Source organism: Vipera berus (assembly GCF_964194415.1).
Source record: "Vipera berus genome assembly, chromosome: 10".
NCBI lineage: Eukaryota > Metazoa > Chordata > Lepidosauria > Squamata > Viperidae > Vipera > Vipera berus.
In genome coordinates this window covers 9,750,610-9,767,328 of record NC_138213.1, presented here as the reverse complement: position 1 = coordinate 9,767,328, position 16,719 = coordinate 9,750,610, and the positions used below count along the sequence as shown (strand labels likewise).

At 44.6% G+C, this 16,719-nt stretch overlaps 1 protein-coding gene across 1 annotated transcript in view; it reads right to left on the bottom strand.

Annotated features, from left to right (window-relative positions):
* RIPOR1 (RHO family interacting cell polarization regulator 1) overlaps positions 1-5,160 on the bottom strand; it is a 96,314-nt gene extending 91,154 nt beyond the window's left edge. The window contains exon 1 of the mRNA XM_081335999.1: positions 5,074-5,160. The gene's annotated coding sequence lies outside the window, so the exon portion shown is untranslated. The remainder of the gene's footprint in view (positions 1-5,073) is intronic.
* Between the last annotated feature and the right edge of the window lie 11,559 nt (positions 5,161-16,719).

Genomic DNA, 16,719 nt, shown 5'->3' with positions numbered 1-16,719 from the left:
CTTAGAGGTTAAGATGGACCCAACTCAACATGTCCAGAGTTATCCTCCACAATTTAGATACTGTTCTGGTCTCTGACTTACAACTTTTCATTTAGTGACCAAAGTTACAACAGCACTGAAAAAAGGGACTTATTTATTTATTTATTTTTATTTATTTATTATTTAAACTTGTAAACCGCCCTATTCCCGTAGGACTCAGGGCGGTTTACAGGGAAAAATTAAAAATACATACATACAAAGTTAAGATCGATTAAAACTAAAATTAAATTAAGTCCCTGAATTTAAACTAAAACCCCATTAATAAATAATTAAAACCCCTCAGTCTGGGCCAGACAGCTCAAAAAGCCAAGTTTTCAAATCCCTGCGAAATGAGCGAAGGTCAGGGGCAGTCCTAAGCTCCGTGGGAAGATGGTTCCAAAGGGCCGGCGCACCCACAGAGAACGCCCTTCCCCTGGGGATAACCTGCCGGCATTCCTTGACCGGCGGTACCCTAAGAAGGCCCTCCCTGTGGGAGCGCACGGGACGATGGGAAGTTGATGCCGGCAGCAGGTGTTCCCTTAGATAATCCGGACCCAAGCCATTGAGAGCTTTATAGGTCATTACCAGCACCTTGAATTTCACCCGGAGGGCAACCGGAAGCCAATGCAGCTCACGGAGAAGAGGTGTTACACGGGAGTATTGGGAAACTCCCATAACAACTCGTGCAGCTGCATTCTGCACCAGTTGAAGCCTCCAAGTGGTCCTCAAGGGCAGCCCCATGTAGAGAGCTTATGACCGTCTTTCACTCTTAAGATCATTACGGCAGGATCCCCATGGTCAGAAAATTCGGGCACTTGACAACTGGCATGTATTTATGATGGTTGCAGCGTCCTGGGTCACGAGATCACCTGTTGCGACCCTCTTGACAAGCAAAGTCAATGATTCACTTAACAACTGGGTTACTAACTTAACGACTGCAAGGATTCACTTAACTGTGGCAAGAAAAGTCATAAAATGCAGCAGAATTCACATAACTGTCTTGTTTAGAAATGTTGGGTTCAGTCGTGGTCATAAGTCGAGAGGTCTTACCTGTGTGGGGGATAAAAAAAAGAGTGGGGAAAACTGTGACCCCCAAACTCCGTTGAAGAAGACTTTGCAATCCCTTTTCCAGGCTCTCGTTTTTCCTTCAATGAATAAGTGTAGCCATAAGTTATATTTAGGCAATATATTAAGTTAAAATAGGGTTTGCTAATTGGTGAAACAGCACAGTTGTCCAAATTGGGGCAACTGGGTTAATTCAACAAACCAACAGCTTAACAAACCCAGGAAAGCATTCTTCACAAAAACAGGGTATGTCTGGATGAGGCAGAGGGTTGAACAAGATTTCTAACAAGGCTGCCAAGTTGGGCTTTTGTAGCAAAAAAATGATTTTTTACCTCCATTAAAGTGGGGAAAAAATCTATTGTAATATAAGCTTTTCTAAGAAAAAAGAAAAACACCATTAGGAAATCAGCTGTCAGTGTTTCTCTTGAAGTTGCTGCCATCTGCTGATTTCTAACAGTATTATTATACTGACATCAATATATTTTTTTAATAAGCGATGTAGTAGCATTTAATAAAATGGATGCTGGTGTACAAAAACATGTCTTTTAATAACTGCTAGAGTTCAAGAAGTTAGAATCATTTTAAGCACGTCCACAATTCCTCAAGTTAATTGCACAAGCTGTGCAATTAATTTGTAGAAATAGAATTGCACAATTAATTGATTGTATGCAATTGATGCAAAGTATTTTATTATTTTCTTGCAGCAAGGAACACTTCCCATGATATGGTGGAACAATAAGTTCCAGAATTACATTTAGATCAAGTATCTATTACCAAGCAGCTCTATTTAGTAGTCCATTAAAAGATATAAAATTGCCAAAACAATTATGATTGAGAACATGGTTTTAATGTAATTTATAAATAAATGCTTTGATGGATTGATTTTAGAGATGACTAAGATATCTGTGATGCTTCATTCCGGTATGTTTTATACTTTCCAGGTTATGGGGCTCACGTACTAGAGGGCATAAAATCTAGGCCAGAACGTATGTATTTATTTGCATTTGTTTAGCTATCCCTCCCCTCCCTAACAGCCTTAGGCTCCAGGAAAACAAGGATAACTCAAAAAGAAATGGAAACAGTAAACATAGATCACAGGTGACCCAGTAGCACACTTCTGCAGCTCACTCTCCAACAGCAAGAGAGGATGTGTCAGTGTGCCTCAATAAGGGAGTGTTTCTTTGCACAAGGCTTGGGGCAAAATGTTGCCTGAATCACAGAACAATCAGCAACTCAATGCCCGCTGGCTATTGGGCCCCAATAACCCTCTGGCTGTCAGGAAAAGTGGGTGGGACTCTCTGGCTATGTGTTCTGTTCATGAGGACTGTTCACTCTGAAGTCAAACAGCAGACTTATATACCATTTCACAGTGCTTTACATACTCTCTAAGCCAGGGGGTCTTCAAACTTGGCCCTTTTATGACTTGTGGACTTCAACTCCCAGAATTCCTCAGCCAGGCTTGCTGGCTGAGGAATTCTGGGGCTTGAAGTCCACAAGTCATAAAAGGGCCAAGTTTGAAGACCCCTGCTCTAAGCAGTTTACAGAGTCAGCATATTGTCCCTAAGAATCTGGGGTCCTCATTTTACCAACCTCGGAAGGACGGAAAGCTGAGTCCACCTCGAGCCAGTCAGGATCGAACTCCCGGCAGTGGGCAGAGTTAGCCTGCAATACTGCATTCTAGCCACCGTGCCACCACTAATCGTAGGGCTAAAAGGGACCTCCGAAGTCTTCTAACTGAACCCCCTGCTCCAAGCAGAAGCTTTATAAATCCCAGTCAAATGGTTCTCCAGTCTGTTTTTGAAAACCTCCAATGACGGAGGACCCACAAGCCTGGGAGGCAAAGTGTTCCACTGATTAATTGTTCTCTCTGCCAGGGAATTTCTCCTTAGTTTTAGGCTGGATCTTTCTTTAAGAAGCCTCCACCCATGACTTCCCGCCCTGCCCTCAGGTGCTTTGGAGAATGAATCAATAGGCTTTAGGTGAGTCAGCGGTGCTATTTCTGATTGGGGTTAAAACAGCCAAGATTTTGTAACCTCTAAGCTGCCATTGCAGCTTAGCTGGTCTGTGGCATCTGCCGATTGTTATTCTGGACGTGCCAGCCATAGTAGGAGGGTTGGGCTCAGAGGCACTTGGAGTCCTCCAGGCAGCAGGGCAGGGCAGAGTTAATTTCTGAAAGGATGAGGAATTTGTTATTTGCTGAGCCGTTTCCTTTCAGCTAACAACAATAAATCAGCCCACAAGGAGGGACCCACGTGGGATCGGGGATGGCTGACCCAGGGCAGGCCAAAAGGAAGCTTCTTGCATTATCAGCCTTTCACATTTGGTCTCCTTGGCAAGCTGAGCTTCTGCAACGGCTGCAGGAATCAAGATGTGCTTCCTTCCAAACAAGGGCAGCTCTCCCCAAGGCCCGTCTCTGCCATGGCAACCATCTCTTCTCTATCCAACACCCCCCTCCCTCCCCCCTTCTTTCCATGCACAGATGCTCTTAGGGCAGGATGCCAGATGGACACAGGTTCTCACACACACTCCCAGAAAAGCTGCTTGCACAGCTATTTACCTCTGAATGGCGGGACCCAGACCATTAGAGATTCAAGGCACTCAGCAGGTTGAGCAAAGCATGCGTGTGTGTGTGGGGTGTGTGTGTGTCACTGCAGGGTTGGTGTCCCACATTCCTCAGGGTTGTTGGTCTGGGGATAAACCTGGGGGAAACTCCCATCTAAGTTGCCAGTAAGGCCATTAATTCCATGACAGCAGTGTTGGGCACAACACAACTGAGTTTTAAGAGGATGAATTGCAATATAAAAGAGAACTTTACGGCTCATGGGATGTTTTCAGAAATGTCCCTGCACTGATCTCGGGTTCTCCTAAGAAATAAACTTATATGAATCAGAGTTGGGAGATCTGTGGTAGTATTCCGATGTCCAGAGAACCCATTATCCTTGAGTTACCCATGCTCATATACTAAGATCTGATTTGGTTTTATTGAATTAACTACAATTGGCTGAGTTTGTTAAATGCAGCACACTAAACCAAACAGCCCACACTGTAGCTCCCTATGTTGTGTGTGAAGTTCATTCTAGTCTATCTTGGCCTACAACCTTCTGCCTTCCCAACAGCATCCACCAAATTGTCTGCTAAATGCAGAAAGTGGGAATAAGAATCCAGCATGCGCAGGTGCCAAACTCAGGAAGATTGCTTTGTGGAGCACCTGACAAACTAAGGGAAAAAAAAACCCTACTTCAGTGTACCAATATTAATGTACATACTTTCTTGCAAGCCAGGATTCTAGTTTTGCCCATCATCACTTTTTTCTTTTTTCTTTTTTTAAAGCTAAACCCAGCAGGTCCCACTGGCTTTAAATCTTATGGCTCAGTTTTCATAACGTGGACTGTGTGTCTGACCAGTTGTAACATTTTCAGTCCCCAAATGCGTCCCACAACCTAAGGTCAGCCAATAGACACTCGGGTCCAAAAGTTGGATAATCTATAGCAGAAAAAAAGGGGAAACCCCACATACACCAAAAGATAAGATAAAGAGGGAGAAAACGGATCCTGGGTGGATATTGTTCTCAGGTGCACTAATCCTTGCTGATAGCTTAGAGGAACGCAGTGTTCCGCAGTGTAACAACCTAGGTCTGGTGGGACTAGAGCCCCTATTTCATAGCCCCAGGGAGTGTTGGGTGTCCCCTCAAAGATAAGCAAAGGCTGCTTTACAAGGAAGACACGGGGCAGGTCTGATAAACAAGACTTCAGATTCAGAAATGACCAATCTGCACGCCACACTAGAGAAGCAATTATAGAACTAGGTTCCAGTGAACATCAACGTAGGCTATAGCACATCTGTCCAGCTTATCTCCAGTTTTCCTATCCCGTTCCGGTCTTCCTCTACAAACTCTGGATGGAAGTCCACTGGGAAGCCTGGTTCTATAATCCAGCATTTCAGACATTTAGTTTGCTCTTCCCAAAGGGACCTTTAAATCTAAGTACTCACCAATCCCGGGGACTTTCTCCAGAGGTTGAAAATCCAATTTATTCTTGAGTTCAGTTAGGGCTTGACTGACCAGTACGTAAGTCTTCTTTCCTGGTCTGGATGTCTTCGCCGTGCATTCCTTTCCCTCTGATTAAAACGGGGCAAGCTGAAAGAATTTCCTTTCACGCTGGACACCGCTGATCTGCCTCTTGCACTTGAACGCTCCACCTTCCACTGAAGCATTTCAGTTTCAATCACATAAAAAGAAGGGAAAAAAAAGCAGAGGGGTATTTCCTGGTAAGAACAGGCATCCAAATACCACACAGTGCTACAATCTGTAGCATCACTTACGCCCTTATTCCATTGCACAACAATTAAACATGACGTTGCACTATTGTATCCTGGAAAAAAAACCCTTCTTGCATTATTCATATCTTTTCTTGTCCTGTTTCCATCCCCAAAGTAATATATTTGTTTAATGGATTTAATGGACGAATGCTGTGTGCATGCTTCAAAAATGATTCAGTAAAAGCAGCACACACCTCTCTGCATTACTGCAGTTCATTAAAGCAGCCATCTCCTATTTCAGGCTTCGGTTTGATGACTTAATCATCCTACTAACCTCAAAGCATTTGCATCTATGAAGAGCAATGAGATATTCTGCTGGAATGGGATCCTAAGTACAAATAGATTATATATATTGTGATCAAAGCACATGCAACACAATCAACCTGTATCGATTATAAAAACATAAATGAATGGAAAGTGTGTGCAAGGGGGGGGGGAGATTCTATTTTCATTTGTGCAGAGTGATTATGGAGGTCAAGAGAACAGGAGAAAGAATCCTTTGATTGTTTACAGCCATTAGAAGGCCTTTTAGACAATTAGAAGAAGACAACAAGCAGATGAGGAAGTGGGAAGCGGCATCTGGAATGTACGACTATTAGTCAACTGCCAGGACCATAAGCCATGACCACAGAGAAGTAATCTGGTGCCTGAAGCAGCCCAACCAATGACTTCATAGATCAACAACGACAGGGGGGAAAAACTTGAATCACTTCCTTAGAATTGGATGGAGAGAATTGGCATATTTGGGATTCATCAACTTATGGACAGCATCAATTGTCCCAATTATTTCTAGCAGGGTTTTCATGGAGAGCTCTGGCAGCTTTCTATCCAAGGCCAAGCAGAAGATGGTTGGGTGCTGCTGGTGGGTAGGTGTGTGTGGGATAACGGTAGATGGCAGATGACTCTGGATCTTCCCACTCCCTTCAGCCAGTCCCAGAGAAGAAGAAGATGGCATGAATTCTTTGAATGAGGGGATTATTTCTTGACTTCTTCTAGAGGTCTTGATTTGCCTCTTCATCAAGAAGTCCTTGGTGAATCCTAGAGTATTGGATAATTTTCATCCAGTGTCTAACCTCCACTTTTGGGAGAAGGTGGTGGAGAAGACGGTTGTCCAACAGCATCAGAGGACCTTTGGTGAAGTGAAGCATATGGATCCATTTCCATCAAGATTCTGACCCATGGATGGGGTAGAAACAACACTGGTTGTGCTTTGGATGATCTCTGGTCAGGATGGGATGGGGCTTGTGCATCCATCCTTGCCCTTACTTGACCTCTCTGCATAGAACTTTTAAACAGGTACATGTTTCTATGAATATATGTCTGTGTTTTTGAGGGGTGGGTGGTTTCTTTTCTTGCATTTAATCTATGAAAGTTCTCTCTACGTGCATAATTTCTACAGTTCTGAATTGCTAAAGGCTTGCCTTGTTCTGTTCTGTATCAATTTATACATAGAGAATTAAGAGGAACCTTTAGCTGAGCTCCACCATGATCAATGGCTTGGTCAATGATGGTAAAGGAACATATCATTGTCCACGTTGCGGAGCTCTTACTGAACATTCCTAAATTCTCTTTATCGTCCTTCTCACCTCTGTTTCTTTTTCTGGAAACTGTGATATATGTTGCCGAACTATTTATGGGTGATTTTTTTAAGCTGTTGGTTGTATTTGGGCAACATGTTTACTTGTTCTTTGCTTCTTCATGACTACATAAACAGGTTTTCTGCATTTACACATCATACCAAATTATTATTTGGTATAACTAACTACACCCATAAGAAAGGCTGAGCGCCAAAGAATTGAGGCCTTTGAACTATGGTGCTGGAGAAGACTCCTGCGAGTCCCTTGGACTGCAAGGCGATCAAATCGGTCAGTTTTAGAGGAGATCAATCCTGACTGCTCTTTAGAAGGCCAGATCCTGAAGTTGAAACTCAGATCCTTTGGCCACCTAATGAGAAGGAAGGACTCACTGGAGAAGAGCCTAACGCTGGGAAAGGTTGAGGGCAAGAGAAGAATGGGACGACAGAGAAGGAGGTGGCTGGATGGAGTCACTGAAGCAGTAGGCATGAGCTTAAATGGACTCCAAAAGATGGTAGAGGACAGGAAGGCCTGGAGGAATGTTGTCCATGGGGTCGCGATGGGTTGGACACGACTTCGCAGCTAACAACAACAACAATAACTACACAGGTTGAGTTTGCATAATACAGTTAGCTACTTACTGGTTCACGTGCCATACACATCCAGCCCTTTTGTTTTAATATTGTTGTAAACTGCCCTGGGAAATTCAGCAAGCCAGGGGGGAAAAAGAGAAAATAATAGCCACAAATATCCAGTGATGGGGAAGGAGCTCCATCTATTGCTTGGTGACTGCCCTATAAACACAAAGACCGTTTTAGGAAGCAAAGCAGTTATTACGTTCTTATTCTATTCTATGGAAATGTTTGGGAACAGTGGAAGAGTAATTAATTGAAATGCTGTGCCAGGAGGGACCAAACAATTCCAAAAGATTATGGCATTGATTTCTGCAAATGAATAGACATTTTTGTTCCAGTAGAGAAGGCTGAGTTTTCTCCATCTTGGTTCATGGAGAGAAAAAGAAGTGCAAAATGTACAATTGTCTAAATGCTTCCTTAGGACCCCTAATAACAAGATTTATAGTAGTTTTATTCACTAATCATTAGAGAAGGAAGGAAGGAAGGAAGGAAGGAAGGAAGGAAGGAAGGAAGGAAGGAAGGAAGGAAGGAAGGAAGGAAGGTCTTGAAAACACATGAGCACCCAAAATATCTCATAATTTAGATGAAAATCCGGGACTTTGGCAAATCAGAAATACAGCGAAGCACAGAACCAGTTATAGGAGAAAACTGTGTTAGTCTGGGTTAAAGGTAAAGGTTCCCCCGCACATGCGTGCTACTCGTTTCCGACTCTAGGGGCCGGTGCTCATCTCCGTTTCAAAGCCGAAGAGCCAGCGCTTGTCCGAGGACGTCTCCGTGGTCATGTGGCCGCCATGACTAGACGACAAAGGCGCACGAACGCTGTTACTTTCCCACCATAGTGGTCCCTATTTTTCTACTTGCCTTTTTATGTGCTTTCGAACTGCTAGGTTGGCAGAAGCTGGGACGAGTAACAGGCGCTCACTCTGCTATGCGGCACTCGGCATTCGACCCGCCAAACTGCCGATCTTCTGATCGACAAGCTCAGCGTCCTAACCCACTGAGCCACCGCGTCCCTATTAGTCCGGGTTGGCAAAACACAAAAAAATGTACACATCTGATGAAAGAAATTGCGGTTCGCAAAAGCTTAGGCCTTTTCCTGAATTTGTTAGCCAGAAAAGATGCTACCAGCCTCCTGATTTAATAATTTATTTATTTATTTTTGCCAGAAACTGATGATTTTCAGATTCTTCCAAAGGATATTTTAATACTGACGTGAACCCGTGGAAATCCTCGTTTTCTTTATTTTATCCTAGACCCTGATCTCCCTGTTATTTCCTCCAAAGAAAGTTCGGGGAAGAAATAGAAGCCTATGCAAGCAAAGAACATCAGTTTTCCCCTTGGCTCCCCCCCCCCACACACGTTTCCCCTTGAAGAACTGAGAATGAATAAGCTCACTGTGAAGCCAGGAGGAAGCCTGCTTCCCTCTTTTAGAAACAATGCAGGTGTTTCCGTTCCCCAGTGTTTAAATCCAGCAACAACAACGGAAGCTGCGCTGGCCTGCACAGCTGGCCGAACTGGTTCGAACAGGGAAACCCCACATGGCAAGGAAGAGCAAGGAAAACGCAATCCCGGTGGAAGAATTGTTGTTGTTGTTTTTTTTACAGAGGAGGTGGAGAGTCCATCACAAAAGGCTTTTTGCTGCAAGACGCTGACAGTTCTTCAGCTCCCAGCCATTACGCCGGATCTAACTCTGGCTGCCAACTCTGGTTCTCCTCCGATTGTGACGGATGAGATACGAGTGGTCCTCCACTTACCCCTTCAACTGATCCCAGAATTTCTGTTGCTAAGTGAGACGTTTGTTAAGTGAATTTTGCCCCCGTTTTAAGTGAATCCCTGCAGTGCTTAAGTCAGTAACCTGGTTGGTTAATGAAATCTGGCTCCCTCCATTGACTCTCCTTGTTGGGAGGTCGCAAAAGGCGACCACCGGACACTGCAGCCGTCATAAATGTGAACCAGTTGTCAGGCATCCGAACATAAATCACGTGACCGTGGGGATGATGCAACGGTTGTAAGTGTGAAAAACGGTGACAAGTTGCTATTTTCAGTGCCACTGTAGCTTCGAACGGTCGCTAAGTGAACTGGTGTAAGTCGACTATCTGGACTTACTATCTGAATTATAGCCATCTATTTAGCAACTGTTCAAAGTTAAAATGGCACTGAAAAAATTGACTTATGGTCAGTCCTCACACTTATGACCGTTGTAGCACACACACACACACACACACACACACACCAGGTCACGTGATTAAAATTTAGGTGCTTGGCAATCTGCATGGATTTATGCTCATTGCTATGTCCTGGGCTTATGTGATCACAATCTCTCCAGCTGATTTCTGACAAGCAAAAGTAAAGCTGGATTTGCTTAATCACTGCAGTAATTCCCTTAAGAAATGTGGCCCAAAAGGTTGCAAAATTGGATGCCTCGCTTAACAGCTGCCTTGCTTAGCAAGAGAAATTCAGGTTGTGGACTACCTGTATCAGAAGCAGAGGGAGGTTGCCTTCGCGAACAGCCATTCAGGCTGAGGCTGATGAAAAGCAGACAGATTCACCAGACCTGAACAGCCGGCATTTAACTGGACAGCTTCTCTTGTGAAAAGAAGTTATGTGCAAAACACAGTTCAAAGCGCAAAGGTTGCCATGTTGGAACAGGGAGGCAAAAAAAATGGGAGCAGCCTTTGGGGCACCCTAAAGATCTGTGGGTGCTGCATTGGATCATGTCAGCTTAATACAAATGAATGGTTGCTTAACTGAGCCACAATTGGCTGGTTGCATTTCTAAACCAAGGGTAGGCAACTTTGGCTCTTTTATGAATCGTAGACTTCAACTCCCAGAATTCCTGAACTGGCTGGCTCAGGAATTCTGGGAGTTGAAGTCCACGAGTCATAAAAGAGCCAAGGTTGCCTACCCCTGCTCTAAACCAATGGTCCTGAACCTTTCCAGCTTGGAGTGGAAAGGGGGATGGTTCCAGGTGAGCAGCAGGTGCACAAGCGAGCATGCCCACTGCTCATGCAAATGGAGCTGTGCACGCATGTGCACTCCCCCACCACTCGCGTGGCCCGGTTCCAAATGGGCTACAGCCTGGAGGTTGGGGACCCCTGCTCTGAAATGTTATTTACAAAGCTACGCTTGGCTCAGTTCAGTAAGCCAACTGCAGAGAAACCACATTTCGCATAGAGATGAGCAACCTGCAGGTCATATGAGCTCCCAAGTACCCAAATTACGCCCTTAAAAATCCCTTCTAATTAGTTGAGACTGGGAGGCAAACCGCCACCACCCCATTTCTTACTCGGAAAAATAACCATCCGGCAAAGCATCGTACCCCTAAATTTTGGTGCTGCGCTATCAAACTGTTGGGGTGTATATATGTGTCTTGCAAAGTGTGAGTGGGAACAGTTCCCCACCACCGCCCAGTCCCATTCTGATCTTCCGCCCCTCCAAAATGGCACCATCTCTCTGGCTCCTACAGAAGTGATGCAGCTCAGATTTCCTATGAATCCTGAACTCATGGAAAATGCTGGAGTTCACCTTATCTCTCAGCCTGCCTGCTGAGTCTAAGCTGTGGGTTTCCTTCTTCCATTAAGGAAACTGACAGGAAACTCCATCTGGGGAGTTTCTTCACCACAATTCCCCGCCTCCCCAGATGTAGTGTGTTTCCTTCTCTGGATTTAAGAAGAGTGTTTTGGGGGCCACCGTGTGGCTGATCTGCAACATGGGTTTACAACCTTATCAAGCAGAGAATCGTGGTTGTCCAATGCCAGCCAGCAGGTCCATATAACGAAGGATGCTGGGAATCGGAATACAGCAGGGCGCTAAAATATTTGAAGACAAAAGTGGTTCAAGCCATGTTTTTAGTTTACTATGGTTTACAAAACCAAACGGAATAGGCTTATTTTGCATTCACAGTCTGAATGGGCAGGTTTTAACCAATGGTACAAATTGCATTTGGAAATTGTGGGTGCCCCAACACCGGACGCTTTTAAGAAGAGACTGGACAGCCTTCTATCAGAAATTGTGTAGGTCTCCTGCGAGAGCAGGGGTTTGGACTAGATGACCTCCAAGGTCCCTTCCAACTCTATTACTGTTATCTTTTTTAATTCCAAGATTTCCTTCCAGTATTGTTGCTTTGCTAAAACCTATTTTTATTAGTAAATCCTGACCACCAGGATTCCTCACGCAGCTATTTCTTTTTTTTTGGGGGGGGGGAAATTACGACAATGGCGCAGGTGTTCAGATTATTATAGATGAATGATAAATATTTCAGAAATAATAAAGAGAATGGTCCCATCTGTGTTGAATTTCCTGGTCCGTTTTTGTCGAACTGAGTACTTACTCAGCTTGGGAAGAAATATAAGGAAAGTAACCCAGTAGGTACTTAAAGAGACCACAAGGAGGCAGATTTTCCTACCAGACAATGGCTCCCCCCCACCGCTCAATAACCAAAGATGGAACTGCATCAAGAGCAGAAATAAATTGTCCCCTTTTTTGCTCCTGCCACCACCGAAACATTTGCTTCTTTTAGAGAAACAGCAATAATTGTGGGTTGAAGGGCAAAGAAGCCCTAGGAGGGTAGCATGAAGCAGAGAGTTTCGTTTAAAACACAAGACGCCTGCTCCAATCCATCATCGGGAAACCAGATTCTCACCACAACATATTCCTAACTGTCCAGTTATGATGGTGACGATGACTTTTGGGCAAATGTAACTACCCAAAATTGAGGAGTATCCATGTGTTCCAGAATTGCAAAGGTGGTCATAGCAATGCCGCAAAGAAAGAGGGAAATCAAGATAAGATATTTTCTGACCAAGGGCAAGTGGAATTGTCTTTTTTTAGTGAAGAAACAAGATATGGGATAAACTGGGCGTATGGTGTACTTTAAGAGATGGGTGTTAAGTTACTAAAATGCTTTATTGTTGTCCTGTTGAAGGGGGAAGTTACTTTTTATTTTTTTTCCCTTTTTTGCACTTTAATTCTTACCCCCCCCCAGGCTGTATTATTTGTTTGTACACTGCAAGACACCTAAAAGAACAGTGGTGGGATTCAGCCGGTTCGCACCACTTCGGCGGAACCGGTAGCTAATCTTTTTGTTGCCCAGGCCCAGAATAGACTTCCAAAAGCGGCATCCACACAGAGAACCGATTGTTCAAATATTTGAATCCCACCACTGTAAAAGAATAAATAGGCATTTTGAATTTAAAATTTAGTTTTAAATTTAGTCAGACATGCCCCTTCTGCCATGTTGGTTTTTATTCTTTCTATTTGTGTTCTTTAACAAAGTCATTTAAAAGTCATTTATAGAATTTCCATAAATTATGCCCTTTGTATGGCTCATGTGATCCTTATTAACTAAGATCAACTTTATTTCAGCAGGAATGTATCCCAGGTACAGAGACGATCCATTCTTATTCCATCACTTGTATGTTATGTTCAGATGTTCCCCAACCTTCTCTGTGTTAACACTTGCATAACCTACATCTTCAAACCCCGCCCCATAACAGTGCAGTAGTTAGAATGCGGTATTGTGGGCTAATTCTGCTGACTGCCAGCAGTTCGATCCTCATTGGCTCAAGGTTGACTCAACCTTCCATCTTTCCCAGGTAGGAGCCAGTTTGTTGGGGGGGGGGGGTAATGTGCTGATTCTGTAAACCACTTAGAGAGTGTTGTAAAGCAGTATGAAGCGGTATATAAGTCTAAGTGTGATTGCTATCCCTCCATGTCTAAATCCAGGCGTGGGTCTATCCAAGTCTTTCTACACAATTTCAAAAATGTTGAGGTTTTATGTTACTACTTTATTCTACTGCACCAAAAGGAGTCAGAAGTCAATGCTTTTCATTTTCCCCTCTACCCTACACTTTTCTCTCTTTCCTTTTTCCTATTATCTTCATTTTTATTTGTCTTTCTGTAATTTATATTTTGATAAACTAATAAAGTTATCTGGACCGAGAGTTCCATTCTAGGTAGTGGTAGATTTTTCACTCTTAGGGCACAAAGTAATAAAAAAAACAATCTGCTGTGAACCCCGCATGGTGTTAGGAAGGGTATCTAGCCAGTAAACTCTCAACTCCATTCAGTCACCCTGACTGTACCCTGAATTAAGGTATTACAGGATCATAAAAAGGGAGTTTTTCTTTTTTAAAAAAACTTGGATCATCCTCCCTGGCTGCCCAAACTAAGATGCCACAAGGAGGTATAGGAAGATGTGGGTTACCCGTCCACAATGCACCTAGAAAGTTGTACAAATCTACAACTACCCAGCTCACTTTTTCTTGCCCTCTTCTAAATGTCAGTTTGCTTCCTTTCACAGCAGAACAACATACACTTTGGTGCAAATTCAGGACAGACCTGTTTCTCTGTTTTGTAGTCCCACTGTGTATTATTGCCAAGGACAGAATGTAAGCTGAGCCGAAAGCTAACTGTGTCGATTTGGAAATCAAATGGGATTACGCTGGTGTAGACTTGGAACAAAACAACACCTAATATTGCTCCTGGGCCCGGTACCCTTTGCCTTATTTTGTTGGACTGGAACTTGATCATGCTGGCACTTGTTTTTCTTGTTAGCTCCTGACTGACTTTTCATTTTGTGTGAGACCTCAGGACAGGTCCTCACATGAAGTACAATACAATGAATCTCCCAAGCAGTCTTCTCCCCAACCGAAAAGTAAAGCTGAAATAATAAATGCCTTTTAAACAATGATTAAAATCTTACAGATTTTGTTCTGCAAGATAGAGGTGAGATCCTGTAATACAGGGTCTTCAAACGTGGCCCTTTTATGACTTGTGGACTTCAACTCCCAGAATTCCTCAGCCAGCGTGCCTGAGTGAGGAATTCTGGGAGTTGAAGTCCACAGGTCATAAAAGGGCCACGTTTGAAGACCCCTGCTGTAATATCTTGCAAGCTCACAGAAAGGTTCACCATTATCTTGAAGCAGAAGACCACAATCTTGAGGGAGATTCTGAAGTCCTTAAAGATCTTGAAGTGTGCCAAAAATCTCATGAGAATTTCAGCTGTTGCTGTTTTCACATTGTTGTTTTAGCACCCTTGTACTGCACCTCCACCGAAGCCTCCCCCCGGATGTTTATTGGTGCATTCTGAAAATCAGGGTCAGTCTGGATGACCTCAAGGGAACCCGCCGGCCGCTCCATCTGCAAACCGCTTTAAACATTTCACTGGAGATAATGGAGACGGCTGACCCCGAGTCCAGTTCCATTTTGCACAGAACTCCTTGCAACATCACCAGCTTTATTTTTGGGGTGATGGAATGTTGCTCCCCCGTTCTGCAGACGGCCACCTCGCCCTCTGTGTAACTGATGGAAATTTTTTGGCATGGTGCCCCAGTACCTGTTGCTGCCTGGAACTCTGCCTCCACCTCGTGCAGGTTGTCTCGGGTCTTACTTCAGCAGACAGCCGCGATGTGCCCGGTCTTCCCACATGCCCGGCACTTGGCTGACTTGAACCGGCAGGTAGACCGAGGGTACTGTCCTCCGCAACATGAGCACTGGGTAGACCGGGGCCCGTTTGAGCCGCAGCCAGAACACGGGCTAGTCCGGAGTTGACTGGATCCGCAGCCGAAGTGCTGGGTAGACCGGGGATGATTGGCTCCACAGCCAGTGAACTGGGAAGACCGGGGGTTGCTGGCTCCACACCTACACTCCGGGCATCTGTGTTCTGCCGTTGTCTGTTGTGATCCCCTCATATTACCTCGTTTAGTGGCAGCTGGCGGTGTCCTGCGGTGGATCGCGTCGACTTCTGTTGCCGATCCCTCGTCCCCACTGCCATTGCTCACCTGATGCAGGGCTCCGCTGGGGCTGCAGTCGTGAGGCTCCTTCGATTCCAGTCCCTCTGCGACGTCCCAGGCCAGGAGCTCCTCTTGGACTTCCCGCAGCATTAGCTTCGGTCTGGCGAACAGCTTTTGCCGCAGCTTTTTGTCTTGCAAACCGAAAACGATGCGGTCCCTCAGTCTCACTTCAAGATTTTCGAAATTGCAGAGGCGGGCTGCCTGCCTGAGGGCTGCAATGTATTTTTTAGCCGACTCACCCGGACGCTGGTCCCGCTTCTCGAACCTGTACCTCCAAGCAATTTCGGACATGTCAGGTCGGAAGTGCTGGGTCAACTTGTCCAAAAGGTCCTTGTAGGCGACAGCATCACTGTTCTCCGGTGAGCACAGACCGACCGCTAGCTGGTAGATGTCCTTGCCACAGCTACACAGCAGCGCCGCTGCTTTCTGGCCGTCGTTCTCGACCCCGTTCGCCCGCAGGTAGCATTCCAGCTGCCCCACGAATGATTCCCATTCCTCCGGGTGATTGCTGTTAAAAAGGGGATACTGACCGAGTTGCGCCATGCTGTTATCTTGGGTCGTCCTGCTCCGACGCCGATGAGCTTCTTCGGATGCACACGGCCGATCGCGAATTCCTCCTGCTGTGCTGACAGTTCGTGTATGCTAGAAGCTGCATACACTACAAGTCACAAGTCTCTTTTTCAATGCTGTTGTAACTTCAAACGGTCACTTAAACGAATAGTAGTCAGTCATGGGCTACCCGTAATGTATAAAAGCATTGCCAAAGAATCAGACATACAAACAAATGGAACAAAAACACCAGCAATAATGTGCCAGTGAAGTTGAAAGGAGTGTTGGTTTATTTGTTGGTGTGAGGTTACTCTTATGTAAAACTTCCTTTTACAGAATACATTATATAATGAGTTATCCATAAGGAAGCCATGTTTCTCGCTGTTAGTAACAATCAAAATATTTTGACAAATGCTATAACTTTATGTTGCCCCAACACAGCCTTCTTCCCCACTGAAGTAAGAGGAAGACTTTATAAAAGTTTTGCGCCTCTCTTGAAGGTGGAGGAGACAGAGACCCAAGATGATTCATTGCTGGGCAATGAAGAAAACAGCTTATTATGATCCAGCTCAGAATGGGTTTTATTATTCTGTTACATTCAGATGTTTTCTGCTGTGGCTAATGGCTACAATAGGTAGTCCTCAATTTAGTGACTGTTCAGAGTTACAACAGCACTGAAAAAAGTGACTTATGACCATTTTTCACACTTAATGACCGTTGTGGTCATGGGATCAAAACTGGTAACTGGCATGTATTCATGATGGTTGC